This window comes from Meles meles, chromosome 3 (genome assembly GCF_922984935.1).
Source record: "Meles meles chromosome 3, mMelMel3.1 paternal haplotype, whole genome shotgun sequence".
Classification (NCBI taxonomy): domain Eukaryota; kingdom Metazoa; phylum Chordata; class Mammalia; order Carnivora; family Mustelidae; genus Meles; species Meles meles.
The window spans coordinates 57,276,710-57,292,235 of record NC_060068.1 but is presented as its reverse complement, the minus strand read 5'-3'; the positions used below and the strand labels follow the sequence as shown (position 1 = coordinate 57,292,235).

Below are 15,526 nucleotides of genomic sequence, written 5' to 3'. Positions count from 1 at the left end.
CCTTCCTTTCCCTCTGTCCCCCCCCCCCTCCTTCCCTTCCTTCTTTCCTTAAAAGAATGCAAGCACAAAATGCCTGCACTGTTTTATTTTAAATTATCCTCACAAATTGCATGGCCTCTGCAAAATATTGGAATAGTTAATTCAGTATTAAAAGTTATTAATTCTGGGAGTTGATGGTAGGAATATATGTGTTGCTTTTTCTGTGCTTTAGGGACAAAGGATCATTTACTGAAGATCCATATCTATGTATGATATCATTGTTAAGTGTTTTTAAAATGCCAGTGTTAACACCAATCTCCTGTTTCCCTACCAGGTATCCCTTAGAAACAAACAGGCGAAGAAAAGAATGAGAAAAAAGGATTGACTTCATATTCCATATTCCATGATCAAGGTAAAAATTAGGAGACAGAAACACTTGGAAGCGGTTTAAAAGTGAGAAAATACTAGCCCTTTATCTGATATGTTGTATGCAAATATCTTCTCCCATTCTGCCATTTATGATGACATGAATGGAACTAGAGGGTATTATGTTTAGCGAAATAAGTCAATCAGAGAAAGACAACTATCATATGATCTCCCTGATATGAGGAAGTGGAGATGCAACGTGGGGGGTTTTGGGGGTAGGAAAAGAATAAATGAAACAAGATGGGATCGGGAGGGAGACAAACCATAAGAGACTCTTACTGTCATAAAACAAACTGAGGGCAGCCGGGGGGAGGGGGGTAAGAAGGTGATTGGGTTATGGACACTGGGGAGAGTATGTGCTATGGTGAGTAATGTGAAGTGTGTAAACCAGGTGATTCATAGACCTGTACCCCTGGGGCTAATAATACATTATATGTTTATTAAGAAATAAAAAAATAAAAAAAAAATTTTAAAAAGTGAGAAAATAAATCACATAAGGGACAAAGAGTATAAAAGAAAAAGGGGAGAGAATATAAGCAAAGAGAGTAACTGGGGACAGTTGAAAACTTAAACATATTATGAAAAAAGCCAATTATGTTAAAAGTCAGCCAAGCCAGGGGCACCTGGGTGGCTCAGTGGGTTAAAGCCTCTGCCTTCGGCTCAGGTCATGATTTCAGGGTCCTGGGATCGGGCCCCTCATCGGGCTCTCTGCTCTGTGTGGAGTCCACTTCCCCCCTCCCTGCCCCCCACCGCCTAACTCTCTGCCTACTTGTGATCTTTCTCTGTCAAATAAATAAATAAAATTTAAAAAAAATTTTTTAAAACAGTCAAGGCAGTTGGTCAATATCTTATATGCAAAATCATGTGAAACTTGTGAATTTTTTTTTTAATTTATTTATTTGATGGATAGAGATCACAAATAGGCAGAGAGGCAGGCAGAGAGAGAGAGGAGGAAGCAGGCTCCCGCTTGAGCAGAGAGCCCGATGCAGGGCTGGACCCCAGGACCCTGAGGTCATGACCTGAGCCGAAGGTAGAGGCTTTAACCCACTGAGCCACCCAGGCGCCCTGTGAAACTTGTGAATTTTAAAATTTGAACTAAGTGTCATAAGATCCATTAGGCTAAAATGTGGAGAAAATGAGTCTGTCACATGTCACATTCAGATCAACCTGAAGCAGGTATGTCATAATTTGATTAAAACGTTCTTCTGTGTCTCTGTGTTTCCTGTGAAATGAAGTGCTAGAGAAGACATCCACTCTAAGAGAGTGTGGGAACATGACCCGTCCCCAGAAGCTTTGACCTGTGAGCCCAGACTTCAGCATTGCAAGGACAGACACTCCTTTCTGACTGAAGGCAGTTTTTGTCTGGAAAGTTTCCCTCTAGCAAGACAGAGACCAGAGGAAAAATAATAATAGGACAGTGTGGTCATGAAGGCATGGCCTCTGCAACTGATGACTGCTGGTCTACAGCTTCCCACTGTGCCAGGCATTCTAAGTGAAGGTCGTGTAAGGGGAGTCACATCCAGGATGGCAGGGAATGCCTACGTGTTGGATCACGTTTGGGTCTTTGGATGCGTATCTCCATGCCCTTCCTCTCTCTGCCAGGACTGTTGGCCTCTAATCACAATGCTTCAAATGAAAATAGACAGGTTCCTCTTTGTAAATTGTCTTGGAGGGCTCTCCTGATCTACTTTCTTCTTCCTCTAACTGGCCATTTACTTCCAATAATTTGTGCTGGCTACAGAATGGGGGAGTTGGGGATGAGAAAAGACATACTCCAAAGAAAGGGGAGGAACTAACCGGGTCTGGCAAGAAAATTATCTTTGGTCCTTCAGTGCTTCCTGCTGAACACATCAGTCTCAACTGGGTTTTGCACTGGTGACCCTGAGTCCCTCCTTTGCTGTAAAAACCGAACAGATATTCTGCTGAATAGAGCAGAAATAGAGCTCCTCATGGTGAACAGGACCAAGTTGAATAAATCATGCCTTCAGAACCTGACCTGATTTTTTTTTTTCAGCAGAATTTTGTGATCCCCTAATGGAAAGGTTTTAGAATATAAAGGCATATATGATTTCCTGAAAACAATTAGAGGCTCTGTAACACAGCACATCTAATAAAAAAATAAGAATTCTATGGCAAAAACAAGTATGAGGTTTTATTGATAAGCTGATGGTTGCACAGGAATACTAGGCCATATTGACTTTAATAAAACATTAAGTGGTTTAATTAAATCATTAATTCCACCCCCAGTTCCATTTGTCAAAAGACAGTCAATGTAAAAATAAAATGGTTTCTTTTTTTAGCTGCTTCTCTTTCCTCTATAATTTATTAAGATGAGTCTATAGATTGACTTATTGCTATTCTGCCATAAAGCACTTGCTGTCATTTCAAGAATATAGCACTTTAGGCAGGATACAAGGAGGTATTGATCATAAGGTGACATCTTTCTTCACTTTTCATAAAAGGATTTTTTTAGAGAAATCTATAAAATGTGTAAGAATGCAGAGCTTTAAGTCACAACATTATTACAATACTACTAAAAAGATTATTAGCTTGTTTCTCTGATTTATGAGGAAAACTTAGGAAAGAAAGGTAAGTGAGCAATTTTAAATCCATATAATGGTAGTCATTGCCTATTTTCTTCTAACATGAATTTTTATTTATGAAAGTAGAACAGAGACGGTTTTAAAAATCAGTAATATCAGAAGGCTTAGAAGTAATCTTCTGTCTCCCCTTCCCTACCCCGCAGCCCTACTTCCCAGAGAGAGGCAAGTCATTTCTTGAAGTATTTAGCTCTATATTTAAAAATAATATGCTGTCTTAGCCTAGATTTTCTAAAAACAGATGAACTCAGGAATTAATACTTGGATACTTCATTTGGGGGGTATAAGCCCAGAGAGGTGAAGGTAAGGCAAAAGAGAAGGGAGGAAAAGAGAGCTACAATGCATTATTGCCCTGTGATGTGTTACGTGGCAAATACTCAGTGTGCGTGTCAGGTCCGCATGCGACTTCTGCACACAGGCTGGGGGACATCACCCCACCCTGAATACTGTGCGGATGGGAAAAGGAAGGGAAATTTACCTGCATGGTTTCCTCTTGTCTCCTTTTTCTCTTCGGTCACAGTTCACTCCATGCAGAGTGCTGCCTCTTCCGTCCTTTATTGTCGTGCTGTCTGGCCTTCTGGTGGCCCCTCCAGAAGCCTTATTCCGTATCCAGTGGTATTGCATTCCACTGACGCTCAGGAGTGGAGGGTGACTTGGTGTGGGCAGACGCTCAACATGTGGGGTTTGTGGGTCATCCGGGTGCTGGATGTTACCTTAACTCTGGCCAGCTGGGGCGCTTGGCCGAGTGGTAAGAAGTGGGAATGGGGGACTTAGCTCAGGAGGCACACAGCCTCCTTAGAAAGGAGAGAGTAGGGTCAATGTGAGTGGCCGTATAATACACATACTGTATTTATCCCTCGATTTACTGACTTCAGACATTAAATATCGACTTCTTGGTAAGAGCTGATGAGCATTTAACTCTCTTAAATCTCTTTTCTTTTCATTTCTACTCCAGTGCAGTTATAGAATATTTTTTGTATCAAGCAATAGTCAGGGTTTACATTGTCATGACCAGGTAAATTATGTTACTGCTCAGCCAAGTAGTGACTGTAATTAAATTTTCTTTCTTACACAACTTTTATTTCTCCCGATTATCACAGGTTTTTATTTACATTGTTTTCTAAGAACTTGTTTGATTATTTTTCATTGCTGACAGTGATCTGTTTGTCCAAATCCTCCCTCATAGGCTGTCAATTCCTTTTCTTTTTTTTTCTCCCTTTATGACCTCTTTCCCAGAGCCCTGAATCATCTTGCTTTAATCTGGACTGATTGCTTTCCAGGTCTGATGGTATGGAATCCTTGTTTTCTGGATCTCTTGTTTTCCCTTTCGTTGGATACTCCTTTGTTTTGCTTGAACACATCGCACAGTGGCTTCTGAAAATAAATATGGTAGACACGTCTAGTACCTCTCCATAATCTGCTTTCCTTCCTTCTTGGGCAGATGAGAGAGTGACACTTCATTGCCTCTTGGTAGCTATGTAGGCCATTAACTAGTTCTGGTCAGTGGGTTGTGAGTAGAAGTAACATGTCTGGGCAAAAGCATTATCTTTCCCCATGAAGAAAGATATCATGCCATGGAAGATATTTGGCCTGGAAAATACAAAGGAATAGGAATTAAAATAGAATCAAACTTGTCTGTAATCTAGAATTCTATATCGAGCCAGGTTATTAATTAAAGGTGAGGGGGAAATAAAAATCTTTTCATATTGAAATGGCTCAGAAATGTATTTCCTCTGAGCCCTTTTGTATCAGTCAGGAGAGACCAGAATTCCAGCAATGCTAAAAATCTCAGTTGCTTAATAAAGCAAAGTTTCCTCTCTCGGCATACTTGGAATTTATGTGACTATAAGAGATTTTCCAGGTCAAACATCTTCCATGGCAATTTATCAACCCAGCCTTCATTTGGGTCTTAGGACCTTCTCTGTGTAAGCATGATATCTTTCTTCATGGGGAAAGATAATTCTTTTGCCCAAACTGGAACATGTTTTCCATGTTACTTCGACTCTGCATCTAGTTGATACCATTCATTCCTTGAGTGTTTTTTCAGTTTCTGGCCCAAAAAAGTATTCTAGATTCATATCGGATCTTCCCTAGTCAGCCTGGAATGAGCCATTTCTCCAAGAAGGCTTGGCTTTCTTGTGGTGGAAAGTCACCTCCCAGCCACTTCGGAGAGTACCTTGGCTTAGAAGCTACCTTGTTCACGCCGACTCCCCTGGGCAGCCCCACTGAGGCCGGTATGAGAGTCTATGTTAGAGTATACCTCCTGGAAAACCCAAACTGTGACTGAAGCTAAGTTTAGTCCCTAGTTGTATTCATTGATATTGGGGTATTGTTGTTCCCAGGCTCTCAGGGGGCAGAGGTATTGTGTATGTACATGTGTGTGTGTGTGTGTGTGTGTGTGTGTGTGTATACACAAATGCATTTAAAAGTATATTCTTTTATGTGTCTGTGGTAGACTTAAATATAGCCCCCCAAATGTTATCCACATTGGCTAATTGGATTGTTGGCTATCCACACTGGAACAACCAGTGGCATTCAAGGGGGTCCACAGGTTGGTTGGTAGTAATACATCAGTGCTAACTTTTTTATTTTGGTAGTTATACTGTGGTTGTATAATAGAATATCCTTGTGAAATGCACATCAATTTCTTGACATGATGGTGCATCATGTCACTGAGTTATTCTCAAATGATTCAGAAATAAGTGTCTTTGTATAATACTTGAAACTTCTTTGTAAATTTGAGATTGTTTAAAAAAATTCAAGTGACTTCCTCAGCTTTTGCCAAACAGCCATAGCATTACTTCTAGATTGGTTGTTGATCCTCTTGGGCAAAAGGGGATGTGGAAGAAGACTGATGGAAAGTGCAAAGTGAAGGAATAAAAATTTATGGGGAACATCTTGCCACTGACTCTCCTCACCCTGAGAACTGTCTCCTAAGATTTGATCGTTTTCCACTGAAACTCCATCCCTTACTCCTTTCAGCTCCTTATCAACCCTCACCATTGCAACTATAGGCCACTGATTTGTTTTCTGATATTTTTATCCCCAATGCCCAGCTTAGGGCCTGGCATGTGGGAGGCTCCATAGCCATTTAAAAGATTAATTAATAATCATCTCTAGAAATGAAGCTACCAATGAAGTCTTGAGAAAATCAGTTAATTCAGCCTTTATTTAACATTCTCCATTAGTTAAAGAACTAAGCAGCCAAAAATTTGTTTATTTTGCTTTCTGTGTTATTATTTTGAATGCGATATTTCTATTTATGGCCTCTCCGGCTGCATCCATTTTCCTGAGCAGTCCCAGTAATTAGCTTCCTGGAATGTAATGCTATGTGCCAGGTTCCTCCCGTCTACCTGCTTGACAGAGTTGTCACGTCTTAGGAATTGATGGAAGAAGATGGTTTTTTGAGGACGACTTCATGATTTGGTTTAGCCTAGACTTCTTAGGACCAACCGCCTTGGGACGCTTCTTTCTTTGAAAGATAACCTTAATTGGACTGGATTTTTGACGCGTCAACTAAGATGTGGAGAGGTTCGTTGTCTCCCATTACTCTTGTATTAGTGAAATTGTGAACTTGTAGATCCTTTAGATGCCATGGGCCTTGATTTGCTCTTTCTTCCTAGCCAGGATAGTAATTCACAGTATTTTGCTCCCTCCTGGAACAGAAGGTCAGTACCTCGAGAACTAGGCATTTACTACTTATCACATTTCCCAGCCGTGCTGCCTGAAATTGTAATAGCTCCTGTCACTCATGTCCTATGCAAGTACAACATGCTTGTCATGAGGCCAGTAGAATCTATTCTACCCCAAATTCAGAGTGCTTTCTTGCTCTTGCTTCTTCTTGTCATTATAGAAAGCTCTCAGTGCAAGTTTTGGATTTGGGGAAAAATTAATATGTGGGTATCTTTTCATATGAAGTAATACAGCCATTCCCATAGCAGCATTCCTGCTTCTGGTGACCAAGTCGTTATGCTTTGGGGACAGATCTCCTTTAAGAGGAATTTCAGGAACTCACCATCCTATGATGGAGTTTCCAGTTCGCCAGGGTTCGAACTATGGTTCCGTGTCCGTGAACTGACTTCAGTTCTTTAGGAGGGAATAAAAAGGAAACTAATGCATTTCTCTGAAGGTCACTGTCTTGTCTTTTCTCTTCTCTCTACCTTTTCTACATTATTTACCAGAGTTTCTTGCTATGCCATCAGGTTTACTCTCTGCCTCTCAGACCACTACTTCTATGTTATACAGAGGTAGTGTCTCCAGTTCCATTATGCTCAGGTAACCTCCAGACAACGAGATTTTACAGCTTCTAATAGGTTTAAGTTTATCTTGAAAATGAGAATTAAAAACAAACATTCTTTCCACTTTTTAAAAAATATTTTATTTATTTATTTGACAGATCACAAGTAGGCAGAGAGGCAGACAGAGAGAGAGGGGGAAGCAGGCTCCCTGCTGAGCAGAGAGCCCGATGTGGGGCTCGATCCCGGGACCCCGAGATCATGACCTGAGCCGAAGGCAGAGGCTTAACCCACAGAGCCACCCAGGCGCCCCTCCACTTTTTTTTTTTTTTTTTTTTTTTTTTTTTTATTTATTTTTTCAGCGTAACAGTATTCATTCTTTTTGCACAACACCCAGTGCTCCATGCAAAACGTGCCCTCCCCATTACCCACCACCTGTTCCCCCAACCTCCCACCCCTGACCCTTCAAAACCCTCAGGTTGCCCCAACCTCCCACCCCTGACCCTTCAAAACCCTCAGGTTGTTTTTCAGAGTCCATAGTCTCTTATGGTTCGCCTCCCCTCCCCAATGTCCATAGCCCGCTCCCCCTCCCCCAATCCCACCTCCCCGCAGCAACCCCCAGTTTGTTTTGTGAGATTAAGAGTCATTTATGGTTTGTCTCCCTCCCAATCCCATCTTGTTTCATTTATTCTTCTCCTATCTCCTACCCCCCCATGTTGCTTCTCCATGTCCTCATATCAGGGAGATCATATGATAGTTGTCTTTCTCCGATTGACTTATTTCACTAAGCATGATACGCTCTAGTTCCATCCACGTCGTCGCAAATGGCAAGATTTCATTTCTTTTGATGGCTGCATAGTATTCCATTGTGTATATATACCACATCTTCTTTATCCATTCATCTGTTGATGGACATCTAGGTTCTTTCCATAGTCTGGCTATTGTAGACATTGCTGCTATAAACATTCGGGTACACGTGCCCCTTCGGATCACTATGTTTGTATCTTTAGGGTAAATACCCAGTAGTGCAATTGCTGGGTCATAGGGTAGTTCTATTTTCAACATTTTGAGGAACCTCCATGCTGTTTTCCAGAGTGGTTGCACCAGCTTGCATTCCCACCAACAGTGGAGGAGGGTTCCCCTTTCTCCACATCCTCTCCAGCATCTGTCATTTCCTGACTTGTTCATTTTAGCCATTCTGACACAAAAAAATGGAAAAATGTTCCATGCTCCTGGATTGGAAGAATAAATATTGTGAAAATGTCTATGCTACCTAAAGCAATCTACACATTTAATGCAATCCCTATCAAAATACCATCCATTTTTTTCAAAGAAATGGAACAAATAATCCTCAAATTTATATGGAACCAGAAAAGACCTCGAATAGCCAAAGGAATATTGAAGAACAAAGCCAAAGTTGGTGGCATTACAATTCCGGACTTCAAGCTCTATTACAAAGCTGTCATCATCAAGACAGCATGGTACTGGCACAAAAACAGACACATAGATCAGTGGAACAGAATAGAGAGCCCAGAAATCGACCCTCAACTCTATGGTCAACTAATCTTCGACAAAGCAGGAAAGAATGTCCAATGGAAAAAAGACAGCCTCTTCAATAAATGGTGCTGGGAAAATTGGACAGCCACATGCAGAAAAATGAAATTGGACCACTTCCTTACACCACAAACGAAAATAGACTCAAAATGGATGAAGGACCTCAATGTGAGAAAGGAATCCATCAAAATCCTTGAGGAGAATGCAGGTAGCAACTTCTTCGACCTCAGCCGTAGCAACATCTTCCTAGGAACAACGGCAAAGGCAAGGGAAGCAAGGGCAAAAATGAACTGTTGGGATTTCATCAAGATCAAAAGCTTTTGCACAGCAAAGGAAACAGTTAACAAAACCAAAAGACAACTGACAGAATGGGAGAAGATATTTGCAAACGACATATCAGATAAAGGGCTAGTATCCAAAATCTATAAGGAACTTAGCAAACTCAACACCCAAAGAACAAACAATCCAATCAAGAAATGGGCAGAGGACATGAACAGACATTTCTGCAAAGAAGACATCCAGATGGCCAACAGACACATGAAAAAATGCTCCACGTCACTCGGCATCAGGGAAATACAAATCAAAACCACAATGAGATATCACCTCACACCTCCACTTTTTTTTTAAAGGGAGTGAAAACATCAGATGAATTAGTTGCTGGAGACTCTCTCCCCCTGCTTGAACACATTCCCCTGTCAATGGCCAGGGAGTTCTTCCATATAGTAGGGTTTATGTTGAAGATAATTTGGAGTCTCCTTGTCCTTCACTGTCAGGGTAGGTATTCACTCCTCTTTTTCCATATAGCTTTTCTTTACGATCTCACTTACCTTTTTTGTGTCTCTGCTTCAGTACAAAGCAAGTATTTTACTCTGTGGCAAAAGAGTACACTGAATGTCTGTTGCCCATGACACAACTGATCTACGATTTCAGGACTTGTGCATTAAGTTACTTTTTATTTAGGAAAAACAAAAAAAAATGGTCTCTTGAGAAAACTGACAGTTTTAGGAGTGCAACTTGAGGCCTCGGAAAAGAATAAAGCTAATGCACGCAGGTGTTTGACCTATTAAAAGACCAATTAAGGGGTGTCTGGGTGGCTCAGTGGGTTAAAGCCTCTGCTGTCAGCTCAGGTCCTGGTCTCAGGGTCCTGGGATGGAGCCCCACATTGGGCTCTCTGCTCAGCAGGGAGTCTGCTTCCCTTTCTTTCTCACTCTCTCTCTCTCTCTCTGCCTGCCTCTCTGCCTGCTTGTAACCTCTCTGTCAAATAAATAAATAAATAAAATCTTAAAAAAAAAAAAGGGGGACCCGTTAACATTGGCAGTAACCAACTGAGTCAAATAGTTGTAGAGTAAGGAAAAAATTCCTTAGCAACTGCATTTTGTTATCCCAAAACGATTCTATGACAGTGTTTCGATTGTGGCAAAAGTGCCAGGAGTGGTAGAGAGCCAGCACCCAGTTATCTCATCAAATGTTCAGCCTAACAAGAGGCATAGGGACTAGGGAGCGGTGAGAACACGTCATGCAAAATGTAACATGCTTCATTTTTAAACTCTGGTAATTCATTGATAATAACGATGTGAAATTTATGTCTTCACAGCTTGAGTAATGGTGTTTTAATAGCTAGTTGGCTTGTTTAGGATGCCACACCACCTAGCAAAAATATTTGAGACTTCAGTGTTAGAACAATGGTTACATTTAATTAAGAATTTATTATGATTCATTTAATCATACTCCCTTCCCAGTTCATCTGAGTTATGGTCTGAAGGCCAAGCCCCCCCCCGCCCCAAGTATCCACTATTACCTCATCTCCATTCTGGGTTCAGTATATTTGCCAATCTGACTCCATCTCCTCACTCCCTTGTGCCCCCAAATCTCCTGCTCATGGTCAGCACACTTGCATCTATAAACTTTTTTCTGGTTATTCACTTGCTTTTCTTGTTCCAGCAGAAGTCCAGCTCTTCCCAAAGGGGCTTCTTCTCATCCTTTGGGTCTCAGTTTAATACAGACACCTCTCTTGCCCATCTTATCTGACCAGCATAATTTTTATTCTCTACCTGTACTGGTTATTTTCCTCCTTGCACTCATTATCTTTTGTGCTTATTAAATTCATTGATTTATTTCGTTGCTTGTTTACAGCTTGACTCCTCTACTAGAAGGTCAGCTCCTCGATGGGAACAGAGATCTTGTATACCAGGCAACTCTTGTCCAGAACCTGACATACATTGAAAACAAGTGAGTAGATGAATGATTATGGAGCTAAATTTTTGATTATTTTTTAAAGATTTATTTATTTATTATTTGAGAGAGAGAGAAATAAAGTGGGGAGGGGCCGAGGGAGAGAATCTCAAGCCGACTTCCTACTGATTGTGGAGCCCAGTGGTGGGCCTGGATATCACGACCTTGAGATCATGACCTGAGTCAAAATGAAGAGTTGGTTGCTTAACTGACTGAGCCACCCAGGCACTCCTGAGTAAATTTTAAAAACTAATTTTATCTTTTCACTAAATATGTGGATATACGGTCATCACTTTTTCCTGATAACTACAGTATTTATCAGTTTGGTGATGGCCTAGTGCTGCTTTTACCAATATTCAGAAGAAAAATTTTAAAATCCCATACAGGTTCATCAGGTGACCACATTTATTTTACTTGGTTTTTGAAGCATTAAACTTTGTAGCAGGTCATGATGATCTTATTTGATTTGGCATATTGGCCTTTTCTCCATAAAAAAGTTGGCAATTTTTAAGCTATTTCTTTTTTTCCCCCCATGTTTCTAGGAGTGCCCTGACTAGCACCTGTAACTTGTTTAGCTGAACTGATGAATACACAATTCTAAGCTGCGTTTCAAACCAGGTATAAACAGATCCTGGAGTTAAAACACCATCGTTATAAACTGAAAAATGGATGCATAAGTGGTAAGAGGCTACTTTAAAAATATTTTTCCTTTCAGGATTGCCGTGGAGAGGGTACCTCCATTATTCTTACTGTGTTTCAAGGGACATTTTGTTCAATTAAAACCCTGTCATGGAATTTTTTTTTAAAGATTGTATTTATTTGATAGAGAGAGACACAGCAAGAGAGGGAGCACAAGCAGGGGGAGTGGGAGAGGGAGAAACAGGCCTCCCGCTGAGCAGGGAGCCCCATGTGGGACTCGATCGCAAGACCCTGGGATCATGACCTGAGTCGAAGGCAGACGCTTAACGACTAGAGCCACCCAGACATCCCCCTGTCATGGAATTTAAAATATCTGTCTTACTTCAAGGCTTAGGAATTCCTAGGTAAGATTTTTAAAAAGACGATAAATACACACACATGTGCACACACACAGATTCTTTTCAAAAGATCAGGAGGATGTTCTCATGAAATAAGGGGGGAAAATGGAAAACAGCATATCATCCTCAGTATATTTTTGTGGAAGTCTGTAATTAACTAATTCACAGTAAATATAATAATGCTGAAAGAACTAGGGCTATATATAACTCCATCAGTCCAATTAGTATCAGATTTCACATGTAATTAACACTCCAGAGGAAGGTGAGAAAAGCTGGAATGACAAGTCCATATGAGAGTAGAGCAAAACTATTGGATCACATTACCTTATGTTGGTGCAAAGAACAGATAACAGATTCCCCAAAACAAAATTCTTATTTATTTTGCAGCATAGAAAAATACAGCAAGGATCATTTAAAAATAAAGTCATAATTACAGTGACTACAATTGAACAGATTCACGGAGCAAAACATTATATTTATATCTACAAGTTGAGAAACTGGTGAAGCGTAAAGGACAAATATGTATAACCAGTGGGAAAGTTGTCTGAGAGGGGGATTTTAGCAAAATACAGGATTTGGCGTGGTTCAGTGGCATGCACCCAAGAGAGTTCCTGTTTCAAACTCACGTTCACAACGTAACACTTCGTTGCCTTGCTGCTAATCAACACAGTAGTGGAGCTCCGTGAAAGGTCAAGTTTGAATCCTGCATTATTTGAAAGATGTCTACCAAAAGGGGTCTCTTGTTTTATATTTATAATTTTAATTACAGATTACTATACATTTCTCATGATCTTAAACTATATTGTAATTTCTTGTGTAACATAGTGACCTGTTTAAAGTATGGGGTAATTAATTATACAATTATGAACTTAGAAAAGAACAATCATTTCTCAAGCAATGATTTATTTGCTTGAGAAATAAATAAATAATTTAATAAATATTATTTATTTATTTATCATTTAAGTATACTGGTTTTGAAATTCGGTTTAGGGCTGAGTGTGCATTGTGCAAAAATAAAGGTGAGGAAACTAAATATTTGAAAAGCCAAATGACTTAGTGTACAATACAGCTGGTTGGTGACAGAGCTGGGATAATATCATAGGCTACCTGTTAACAGTGGCGATCAGTGGCTGCTTTTGCTATGAAAAACAAAGTCCTGTCTCTGACACAGGACTCTGCTGTCTCCTGCCAGCATCCATGGAACTATGGAAGGCTTCCTCACTAAATTGCATAGTCATTCCGATAGGAATTCTTTGGTCTCTAGGTCTCCTCTACACCATTAAACCTTTTTCCTGACAAACTTCCCAAAGATTCCACTTCCTGAAAGTTCCCTTTTCCTTCCTCCTCCTATTTTCCTCCAAATAAACCCAGAGTTAGGGCTTCAGAGCTCCCCGAATGTATTTTCTTACAAGGTAAACCCACCTTCTTGGTCCTGAGTAATTGGTCTATTTGAATTTCTTTTCTTTTCTTTTCTCTCTCTCTCTTTTTTTTTTAAACGATTTTATTTATTTAACAGACAGAGATCACAAGTAGGCAGAGAGGGAGAGAGAGGGGGAAGCAGGATCCCTGCTGAGCAGAGAGCCCGCCCTATGCAGGGCTTGATCCCAGGACCCTAGGATCATGACCTGAGTCGAAGGCAGAGGCTTTAACCCACTGAGCCACCCAGGCGCCCCATGAATTTCTTAGAATCAGTATGGAAAGAGAGAAATGATTCTCTCATGGGGAACTAACCGAGCCTGAGAACATACATACTGGAAGTTGTGAGCTACAGTCCTTTTCCTCCATGTGGATGACAAAGCAGAGAATACCATTGTGTACATTATTCATAAGATGACATATATCTTACTTTGCCCGAGACATTCCCTGCTTATATCCATTGTCTCAGTATGATTATGGATAGTGTATTTTCTCAAAATGTCCTGATTTGGAAGCTGAATTATATAGTCACCCTGATCACCCAAGATGCTTATGGCAAATGTTAGAAGCTAGACTTGGACAGCAGCTGCCTAGATATCATTATGGGTTCTGCCATCCAAAGTGAGAGACATAACGTTCAAGCACTTGGAAAGAGTGGAGGGACAGCATTTACTGCTTTGTGGGAGCAAGTGCCTCTGAACTGGGAAGTCTCCTATATCTTTTCTATGGAAAGAGGGGAGCTCCTTTTTGAGTTCTGTTATCCTTTTTGAGTTCTGTTTTATGGTTTTCTGTTAAGTGTTGCTGTGTAGGCCCTGTGTTATTGGTGGTATGCAGATTAGCTTGGCCTGATGTGTTGACCCCTGATATGATGGTTACAAAGGCTATTCTACCTTTATGCTCTGGCTGCTGACTTTATGAGTAAGCGGGCAAGCAATCTTCACATGTGGATGCCACTAAGAGGCTCTAACTGTCATTGGGATTTTGACCAAAGTTCGTGCACTCATTCTCTCTGTCCACTAAAGTCAAGCTGCAGGGAGAAAGAAGAATGAAGTACACAACAAGCAGGAGAACACAGAGAGATGAGGATTTGGGTTTTCTCCTTTGTTTCTATGCCTGGAGGCTCCCCCTGAGTTTCATTCTTGCCTTAGTTTCCAGAGAGGCTACCATTTTTTCATAATGATAATACCTTCAGGCTTAAATTCTCTCAAAAACTTTTCTGTCACTAGCAATCCTTAAAGTCCGAATCCAAATCAGAATCTAAACTCAAAGTTAGCAGGGTCGCCTGGGTGGCTCAGTGGATTAAGCCTCTGCCTTCGGCTTAGGTCATGATCTCAGAGTCCTGGGATCGAGCCCCGCATCTGGCTCTCTGCTCAGCGGGGAGCCTGCTTCCCTCTCTTTCTCTGCCTGCCTCTCTGCCTACTTATGATCCTTCTCTGTCAAATAACTAAGTTAAAAAAAAAAATCTTTAAAAAAAATTAGCAGATTTTGTTTTCATCGGTGATCAGGTCAGTAGCTGGAATTCACATGTTGATGCGTTTACCACATGAATGTTGAGTGCTTAGTGTATGCTGGACATTGTGCTAGCTTCAGGGAATACAGTAAGTCAGACAGACATATTCTTACCTGCCTCCAGTCATCAAACCAGTAATTACAGATGTGAGATCCTCCCCACTCATCTTCAGAAGATTAGGTAATCCACTAGCATAATTCAAACCTTGTTTGTGCCTCCTGAGTATTCATAGCCTGGAAAAGTCACTGAAGTGAAAGACTGCTCAAGAATGGGTGCAAGTTGGTGCAGCCACTTTGGAGAACAGTGTGGAGATTCCTGAAGAAATTAAGAATAGAGTTTCCCTATGACCCTGCAATTGCACTGCTGGGTATTTACCCAAAGATACAGATGTAGTGAAAAGAAGGGCCATCTGTACCCCAATGTTTATAGCAGCAATGGCCACGGTCGCCAAACTGTGGAAAGAACCAACACTTCAACAGACGAATGGATAAGGAAGATGTGGTCCATAAACACGATGGAGTATTATGCCTCCATCAG

General features: G+C 40.8%; 1 long non-coding RNA gene across 1 annotated transcript; it reads left to right on the top strand.

Moving 5' to 3' along the window:
• Window positions 1-342: 342 nt before the first annotated feature.
• On the top strand, window positions 343-11,702 carry LOC123938101. The gene is made up of 3 exons (XR_006817673.1): window positions 343-391; window positions 10,928-11,023; window positions 11,569-11,702. It is a non-coding gene; the product is annotated as an uncharacterized LOC123938101 (long non-coding RNA).
• The last annotated feature ends 3,824 nt before the right edge of the window (window positions 11,703-15,526 follow it).